Source organism: Podarcis erhardii (assembly GCF_964252035.2).
Source record: "Podarcis erhardii genome assembly, chromosome: 5".
Classification (NCBI taxonomy): Eukaryota; Metazoa; Chordata; class Lepidosauria; order Squamata; family Lacertidae; genus Podarcis; species Podarcis erhardii.
Genome location: NC_138509.1, coordinates 42,365,898 through 42,375,745, shown reverse-complemented (window position 1 = coordinate 42,375,745; position 9,848 = coordinate 42,365,898). Strand labels below are relative to the sequence as shown.

Here is a 9,848-nt window from a genome sequence, read left to right as displayed (position 1 = left end):
AGTAGAGCATGAGACTTTTAATCTGAGGTTTGTGGGTTTGAGCCCCACATTGGGCAAAAGATTTCTGCATTGCAGATCATGCTTGTGGTCCCTTTCAACTCTGTAATTCTATGACTCTCTTAAAGTTTGAAGATTTGCTAGGCAGCCGATACTTAAAACAGCATTAACTTAATGTAGATTTTTACAGTTTTTAGAAATGTGTTAATTTATTCTGTATTATCAACAATGTTCATTGCATTCTCTTATTCTTTACAATTGGCATTTCTATTAATAGTGACTCTTCTAGGGCAGAAGATAAGAAGAACCTGCTGGATCAGGCCAATGGCCTATCTAGTATCCTGTTCTGACAGTGGCTGACCTCTGCAGAACCAGCAAGCAGGATTCAAGCACAAGAGCACTCTCCCCACCTGTGGATTCCAGCAACTGGTATTGCTGCCTCCAGGGAGGTGCAGCATAGCCATCAAGGCAAGTAGCCATCGATAGCCCTCCATCAGAAGACACCTTTATTTATTATCCACATACCCACAATGTAGGTTGGACAGTCATTCTCTGTTGATGCCAAAGAGACCCGGGCAGCTGAACATGGTTCTGCATAAACAAAGCCTTGCTGTGAGCCCATGCAGCAGGGTCCAAATGGGGTGTCCTCTGAAGGGTCTGAGAAACTCCTTAACTTTACGCTAAGCTGCTATGCAAAAGCCACTTAGCTGACAAGTCTCTGAAATTTCTCTTCTGCTCTCCGGCATGGGAACATAGCAGGAAATAAAAAAAGACCTTGGAGATAGAGACAACATTGTAATTACATAATCACTGAAGAAACAAGAGATAGAGAATGTTCTTTATATTTTCTAATGAAAACAGTGGGTAGCAAGCCATATAATTTACACAGACATTTTGTTTCTCAGGTTCAATTATACAGAATTCTCATGTTTACCCAGTGATATCTCTTGAGGATATGGTTCTTTTTTGCTTGGATTCCGGGAGTGGGTGGGTTGTGACATGGTAAAGGAATGGATGGGATAACCAAGGGGTATGTGGATTATTTAATTCCCACTCATTGTTGACTATTTTGCAATGGACTATTTTGCAATGGAAACAGCTAAGAATGTTTCCAGCAGTTATAATTTTAAAATACTTATCTATTCTTTAGCGTTGCTCAGCATTGTTCCCAACCCCAAAAATTTCTGAATATCTTCATGTTATTTGGAATGTTATTTTTGCAATCATTTTAACTAGGTCACCTCCCTTCTCTTCACTCCCATGACATACCATAATGAATGGATTCCTTTGTAAATAAGGAGCAACAGCTGCGCAGCCTATCAAGTTAGAATAGTGTAAAACTGATGGATGTGGACAACGAAAATTTGACCATTACCTGTAATATCCAAAGAGGTATATTTCTCTCTTCAGTTTTCAAAGCACAGAATGATTTCATTAGGGCCCAAGAAAAATATAGTGATACCTCTAGTTACAAACTTAATTTGTTCCAGAGGTCCGTTCTTAACCTGAAACTGTTCTTAACTAGAGGCGTGCTTTTGCTAATGGGACCTCTTGGCCACTGTGCCGCCGGCACACGATTTCTGTTCTCATCCTGGGGCAAAGTTCTCAAATCGAGGTAACTCCTCCAGGTTAGCAGAGTTTGTAACCTGAAGCGTTTGTAACCTGAGGCGTTTGTAATTCAAGATACCACTGTACTGGGCTAAATAGAATTCTAGCACCTGCAAAACAAAGGTATTTGTGACTACATTCAGTTCTGCAGACATTCCCTAAAAAGCTCACTTTGTACTGCTTTAAAGGTCAAGAAAGGAAGCCAGAGATATCATTGGATGGGAGGAAATCCTGTAACCAAATGGTGGCCATCTTAGTCCATTCCAATTTATTTTACTGCGTGGCAGAAAATGTCTGAAAGAAGTATGTCAATGCTGCAGAGAACAGGTGTGTAGTTCATCTTTGTTGCTGGGGGTCCAGGTAATTTCTGGGGTGAGGAGTGTGTTCTATCAGCTTATGTTGGTGTGTCAATGATGGCCTTCCTTGTGTGGGAATAGATTGGCCACCATATTTGTAACCTGACAATTGGACTACTCTTTGTGGGGCTTCCCTTGAGACTGGTTTGGAAGCTGCAGTGTAACTCAAATGCTGTCTCAGGAATGCAATGTAGTTGTCACACACACACACACACACACACACACACACACAAATCTATTCTGTGTTGGGACCTAATGTCAGAGCATGCGATTACATGTGTGGTAGCTAACATGTCAGCTGAAATCTAAGAGAAAGAACCATTTTTGTTTTCAACATGTTTTCCTTCCTGTTTCCTGCAAAAGTGAATCAGCGTTGTTGTTGTGTCTCTGTCCCTAATGGACCATTGGTGCCACAATCTGCAGCAGAAAAGAAATAATCAGTGTGGCAAATTCTCCCATTGATCCAGCAATTGAGCCACTTTACTCATCTACCATACAAGTGTCAGAGAAGTAAGGAAGGGTGTACCCCTAGGGAACGTAGATACTGAAATGTCATTTAGAGGGAAAGCACATGCTTCAGTGAAAACAGTAGAGAGGCTGGGTGGCCTTAAGATTGATACTGCTGCTCTGCTAAAAGAACAGCCCCAATAAAGATTCAGTAGTTTTCCTTGGTCTTCTGTTCTGAAGTGAAACTCAGAACCAGATTGCAGATTATACTGAAGAGGGCAAATCAGAGCCACAAGTCCTTCCCAGTGCCACTTTTCATGCTCTTGCTGCAACAACCAGAGCGATTCTCAGATCTCTTATGTCATGAGATCCATACAATCAACTGGCCATCTGGGATCCCCAGATCTTTCCATGGAATAGATCTGGGAGCCCCAGCTTGCAGATTACTGTAGATGTTGGGAAGTACAAGTCATTTCCACTTCCTTCTCTTTTGATGAATGTTCAAACTGGAAAAAAGTGTGTCAACAAAATAAGTATAAAATAAGTACCAATTGAAAAGAGTCTTTGCTTAAAAATCAAACGACTTTTCTGCTGTGAACAGAAGCCTACAATCAAGCAGCCTTCAAGGCCACTTGCCCCTCCCAATTCCTATTCCTATTTATTTTTAATTGAAGGGGGAGTTGCCTGATTTGTTTGTTTGTTTTATTTGTCTTGGAGGTATGTGTTACCTTTTCCGGGGGGGGGGGGAGTGCAATGGGTATTTTGTGGTGCCTACAACAGTTTCTTAGATTTCAAAATGTGCCCAGGGCCAAAAAGAAGACAATTGGGGACCCATGCTCTAAACCAGTGTTTCCCAACCGGTGTTCCGCGGCACACTACTGTGCCGCGAGACGTTGCCTAGTATGCCGTGGGAGGGAGGCGGGCGAGTCGCACGGCGTCTCGGCGTCGGGCGGCAGCGAGCCCAGGAAGCGGCCCAGCCGGCCGGGGTCGCCCGCCTGCAGCAGCGCCTCGCACCCGCACGAGACCTGCTCCGCCGAGAAGCGGGCGAGCGCGGAGGATCGGGCGCGGCGGAGGCCAGCCCCGCGCTTGGAGAGGACGCAGCAGCCGTCGCCAAACCCGATCCTCCTCCTCCTGCTCCGCCGCCGTCCTCTGGCTCTCGGCCGGGAGGAGCCTGCGGCGACGGGGCGGGCGCCGAAGTTGGCAGAAGTTGGCGCGCCTCCTCGGCAGCGCCTTCGTCCTCCTCCTCCTGCCTCTGCTCTCCTCCGGCGGCGGGGGCGCGCCGCCCTCCCCGGCCGGGGGGCTCGGCGGGGCCCGCGGGGAAGGAGGCCATGTTCGCGGCGCGCGGGATCGCGGCCCCCCTCACCCGCCTCCGGCCCGCTCCCCTCCCCCTGCGCGCTGCCCTAGCCGTGCGGGTCTCCTCCCCCTGCGCCGCCGTCCCCTTTCCACATCCTAGGAGTCGCGGTCCGCCTACCGCCCCCGGGCCGCGGCGCGGCTCCCAGCCCGGGCTGGCCTCCGCCTCCTGGGACGCGCGCCCACCCCCGCGGCGCCCCAAACTTCGGAGCAACTCTCCAGACGCTTCTCCCCCGCCTCGGTCTCCCTCCTTTCCACTTCTCTTCCCCCCTTCCTTCCCTCTTTCTTTCTCTTTCTCTCCCACCCGCCTTTCCTTCTATTAACTTTCCTTTCCCCTCCCTTCGTCCTTCCTACTTTTACTCCTGGGCTCCTCCCCCCTTTGCGCAGCCACAAATCAATCTCTCTCTCTTTTTTCCCCTCTCTCTCTTCTTTGCTCAGACGCAAAAAAGCGCCGCTTTTTGGAAATCCGGACTGCTGTCCCCGCTGAAACGATACTTTAAAAAAGGTAGAACCCACTGGCTCTTATTTCTGTTTAAAGCAGTAGATCCCGAACTCTTTTGGCCCACTGCCCCCTTGGTTCCACATCCCCCAGTGTCCCCTATGCTTACTCTATAGAAATCATTACAGGGGTTAACGCGGCTCGCTAAGGAAGATATTAATAGAATTCTGCATTTGGGGGGAGACCCTAACAGTCATCTACCATTACCTTCTATGCTGTTACTATTTTTTTATTTTTTTTTACATAAGTAAAAAGTGACCTTTCCCCATCTGGCATGGTGGTGTGCCTCGAGATTTTTTTCATGACACAAGTGTGCCTTTGCCCAAAAAAGGTTGGGAAACACTGCTCTAAACTATGGGGAAAATTCTCACCTTCTATATATATATATATATATATATATATATATATATACAGTCTCTTCTATATAGAGACTGCCATGTCTCCTGTACAAGAGAAACATTGCATCATAGGTGAGATAGTGCAGAGCTGTTGCAAATTGGCCCCTCTCCTGTTTGCAGGTGGCAATTCTTTGTGGGGGGGGGAGGAGAAGAAGAGTTTGGATTTGATATCCCGCTTTATCACTACCCTAAGGAGTCTCAAAGCGGCTAACAATCTCCTTTCCCTTCTTCCCCCACAACAAACACTCAGTGAGGTGAGTGAAGCTGAGAGACTTCAGAGAACTATGACTGGCTCAAGGTCACCCAGAAGCTGCATGTGGAGGAGCGGGAAAGCGAACCTGGTTCACCAGATTCCAAACCCACAGCTCTTAACCACTACACCAAGCTGGCATTTGGTTAACTACAGGAGCATGGAATTATTGGAATGTGTCAAGTGCCCTTACTCATTAATGCTAGCCAGGGCCAGATTTAGATGAAGATAATTTAGATAAATGCCATGGTGATTTTTTAAAAAAATGCATAAAATGAACACTGAAAACGTTTGCAATAACTGAACGTTGTAAACCGTTTGTGGCCTGCGCAAGGTCTTCCTGTTATATACCTGCTGGGATTGACAAGGCGTATGACCCTCACCTGAATCTCATAGCTCTCCTGACAAGTGCTTTAGTCTGCAGCCACTGTGTGGAAATAAATACCAGGCACTCTGCTATTCAAATTAGGCCCCAGTGTTTTTGTTACAATCCCCTTCTCAATTAAGTAATCAATTTTAATCTAGAATTTAAATTCTCAAAACTTTCTTATTTGATAATTCGAGCAAGTAAACTACAGCTCTCACTTCATTACAAACAGTATTTCTCCCTGCAACGCACTTCAGCAAACCTGCTCCTCTTCCTTTCACAGATATTTTGTTGCCATTTGCAACTGTAGCTGCCTCTGATTAGTTATTATTTAACTCTTGGGGAAAATAATTAGCATCACACGTCATGTGCATGGAAGTTGCCAAACCAATTAACCAGCTAGAAGGATTACTGTTAACGGCACCAGTTTTCCTATAACTTGATATTGCTGGATAGTTTTGATGAACTACAAAAGCATTTTTAGTTTGCTTTCTGTTGCCACCCTGGAACTTTTCTTTATTAGTGCTACTTTGCTTTGTATGATTCCTTGCAAATGAAGGAAAACAACTTTTCTGCTTGTATATGTTGATAATATAATTTTGGTTACTGAGGACAAACAAGATTGTACAAAAACAAGATTGGATGCAGGCCTGGCCAGGACATAGGTGTCCTGATTGTGACAAAGGTGACCTGTGTGCTTGCTTGCTTGATTAACAGCTGTTGGGAACTTCAAGGTCCCTGCTCTCCCTTCTTATGGTCTTTGTACTGGACCTGGAGACAAGTGGGTTCCCTATCAAATGACAGGGAAGGAGCTACACGGAGTAGAGCCTTTTCACTGGTGGTGCCCGTTGTATGCCTCACTCTTCCCTGTTCTCTTTTGGTCTGTATTTTGGAGCTTTATAATTTAGGAAGACTTTGGAAGAACTGGTTGACAAGTCTTATCAGTTGCTGATGTATGAGTGGATTTTATTTGATGCTATTCTGGGCTTCTGGTGCACCATGGTTTACACCAGTGTAATAGAGTTGGCCAGGATGCCAGAAGGTATACAATTTATGAGCTATCTCCATTATCTGCACAGCAGGGGGTGTTAAGTAAACAGTGCAAAGGCTGAGCTGAAGCGTTCCCTGCTGGTTACCTGCTTTCAGCAATAGGGGTCGCTGTTTGGTAGTACCCAATTGGTTAGCTGTCAGATTCTAGAGCTCCCTATTGGTGGCTCTTAGGTAATTCACAAAATACAGAATCCATTCATAAAACACAGTGTTCATTCATAAAGCAGTAACATAAATCTCCATTGCTACATTTGGGTATATATTTCAGCTGTTGAACATACAGGTTTATGGCATGCTGCAGTATAGTGCTTATGAGACTATGAATAAAAGGTGGCTGGGCTCATTGTCTCAAGGTTTGGGGCAGGGGAAGAGGTGACAAAACTCATTTCCAATAAGTGCTCCTCCTTTATTTTCCGTAACAAGTCCTTGAGTCTGTAAACTGAATAGTGACACCAGGGACCTAGAAGGTGCAGGGCTTGTCAGTTCAACCCCTGCACAGTCTCATGAGGGCTGACCTTAAGGCAATTGGACCAATTGGGCCATACTGGGCCCGCGTGCCGATTCTAAGGGAACCCCCCCCCCCCCGTACCAGGGCAATCTAGATGGATTTTATTTATATCTATAAGGTTTTGCAGACTTTGGCTGTGAACTGGGGCCCTACCAAAAAAAATTCAAGTTGCACCCCACTGCTTCAAATTGGGCCCCACTGGCTAGCCCTGAGTCTCATTGTTGCTGGGCCTGAGTTGCCCTGCCCTTGCATGAAGTCTTGGGTTTGCAATTTTGGGAGAGTGGAGACTGTAGCACTGGGGAGAGGGCGGGCTGATGAGGCCCCCTACTTAGAGATCTGAGTTGCCCTGCCCTTGCATGAAGTCTTGAGTTTGCAATTTTGGGAGAGGGGAGACTGCCCGCTGGGGAGTGGACAGGCTGGCGAGGCCCCCTAGATTTAGAGGCCCTAGGCTTCAGCCTGCTTAGCCTATTCATAATCCAGCACTGATGCTAGTGACAATCTTCTTGAAACTTTTAAAATACTCCCCAGTCTGAAACCATCCCCCAGATTTTTGCCCTCAAAATCCTTTCCCCTTCAAATCGCAAGTGAAAACTTTGGGCTCAGACTTAGTTTTGTAGATAGTTTGAAAAGGATCCCTGTATTGCAGAAGCTTAAGAAAGGAAACTGCAATGGTGGTTAGCCGAAGCAAGTTGTAAGTCAATACACAAGTCCTAGCACCAAATAATATTGAAGGACTGAGGCGGCCAGATGTGTTTCTATTATAGCATTGCAATAGACACTCATTCAGGCTTGGCTGATGAAGCAGAGCTTGCAAAGACCATGAGCACAGACCCTGTACCACTGGATTACAGTCATTAATGTTGTTCTTTGTGTGAGTTAACCATTTTACATTATATCAGAGATTGCATTTACTTTCACTCGAAGGATCCTGTTTGCTGCTCCTCTCTTTTTTTACAGTAGGATGGATTTGTACATTCAATCTTCTAAAAGTAAAAGTTGGAAAAGTTATAGAGCACACAAGAGCAGCAACAACGATGAGGATGATGGTGGTGATGGATATTACAGTTTTCCTTCTTTGTTAGTAAATTTAGTTGGTAAATTTCTAGTCTTTTCGTAATATCAAGACTCTGCATTGTTTTGGTACAAAAGGCCAACTCAGTCCTTTCTGCATATCTTCTAGGATTTGTCCAAAGTGGGATTTTGTAGTTTGCGAATAATAAAATCACAATTGGGACTGGCAACAAAAAAATGCAGTGTGGGATTTCAGACAGACAGTCTTAATTTTTTCCATAATATTCCATTCAATTCCCCCTTCTTCTGGTTTTCCATTGCCTTCTCTCCAACCGTCAGTCAATATTCCATGTTGACTGAGCATTCTTAACCTATTTTGGGATCAGACTTAGCATGATTTAAAAAAAATAAAAATATGTATTTTAATTTCTGTAAACTTTGGGATTCTCCAAGCCTGTTATACTCCTCTGTTGTGTGTGGATGGTGCTGCTTTGGCTTTGAAAGGATCTACATTTGGGGAATGAGTTGCCTGTTAGTACATATGATGTGCAGTTTTTTAATACTGTCACTCACATGTTGAACCTTCTGCTTGTATTCTTTTGGGTCTGCTTTGCTCTTTTGATTTGTTTCTTGGCAAACTGAGGGTTGACATCATTTGACATGAGGGTTGACATCATTTGTCACAAGAATCTTTCAACGAGGAGGTAAATCCGTTAGTTTAATTTTCTTTCCAGCACAGTGTATTGAGCCATGGACATCTTCCTTTCAGTACTCATGCTGCAATCCTACACACATTCCTGGGACTAACTCAAAGGGGCTTACTTCTAAGTAGATGTGCATAGGGTTGCACTGTCAGACTATTCCTGCCCTCTTTGGTATGGACCACTTCCCACATTAATGCAGAAGCTGGTTGCCATGAGAAAAATGAATGGGTAGAGGATCCACAATATGTAAAAGATTAATCTGTGGACTGCCACTGTCACACTGACAAGCTCTATGACAGCTGCAGACCGTTTCTCAGAAGCAACTGTGCAGCTGTCAAAATATATGATTCTGCAGTTAAGCATGAACCTTGTATTGAATCATAATGCTCTAGGCGATAGATCCCATATTTATGGTCCACAATTGTCAGGGATTCTAGGTTCATTAAAACAGAATCCTCAGGGTATAAATCATAGAATTGTAGAGTTGGAAGGGACCACAGGGGTCATCAAGTCCAACCCCCAGCAATGCAGGAATCTTTTGTTCAATGTTGGGCTTGAACCCATGACCCCGAGATTCAGAGTCTTGTGCTCTACCAACTGAGCTATCAAGGAACCTATTGATCAACCATGAGCCACAGCAGATCAGGTCTCTGATTTCACCACCATCACTCTCTCTCAGCTCCAGAATAGAACTGGGATATGCAACTGTCTGTGAAACCTGTGGGTTGGATAGCTGTGTCCTTGTGCAACAGAACCTTTTCTCCTCTCCTCTCTCTGTAAAAGGTAAAGGTAAAGGGACCCCTGACCATTAAGTCCAGTCGTGGCCGACTCTGAGGTTGCGGTGCTCATCTCGCTTTATTGGCCAAGGGAGCCGGCGTACAGCTTCCAGGTCATGTGGCCAGCATGACTAAGCTGCTTCCGGCAAACACCGTTTACCTTCCTGCTGGAGCGGTACCTATTTATCTACTTGCACTTTGACGTGCTTTTGAACGGCTAGGTTGGCAGGAGCTGGGACTCTCTAAATTAGTTATAGGGTTCCCTTAACCTTCCAGAGAAGATTTGGGGAAGGTGTGTGCAAAGGGAGGATAGAGGGAAAGTTTGTTGCACAACTTTAAAGCCTTGCATTAACTGAATGTGATAGCTGGAGATCACCCTTAATATACGTTAATGGCTGCTATGAGTGGACCCTCATAAACAGTCTTCCACAGGAATGGGGTTCTAAGTTGGCTCCCACAAACCACCCAGGCTGGATCTAGACACAGCAAAAAAGCATTTCATCTGGTGTCACAGTGTTATAATGCAT

At 45.2% G+C, this 9,848-nt stretch overlaps 1 protein-coding gene across 1 annotated transcript in view; it reads right to left on the bottom strand.

The window, feature by feature from the left end:
- Positions 1–1,761: 1,761 nt before the first annotated feature.
- The window catches only part of EBF3 (EBF transcription factor 3), a gene marked incomplete at its 3' end in the record, with an annotated part of 663,555 nt that continues 655,468 nt past the window's right edge, over positions 1,762–9,848 (bottom strand). The window contains exon 17 of the mRNA XM_081863250.1: positions 1,762–1,775. The remainder of the gene's footprint in view (positions 1,776–9,848) is intronic.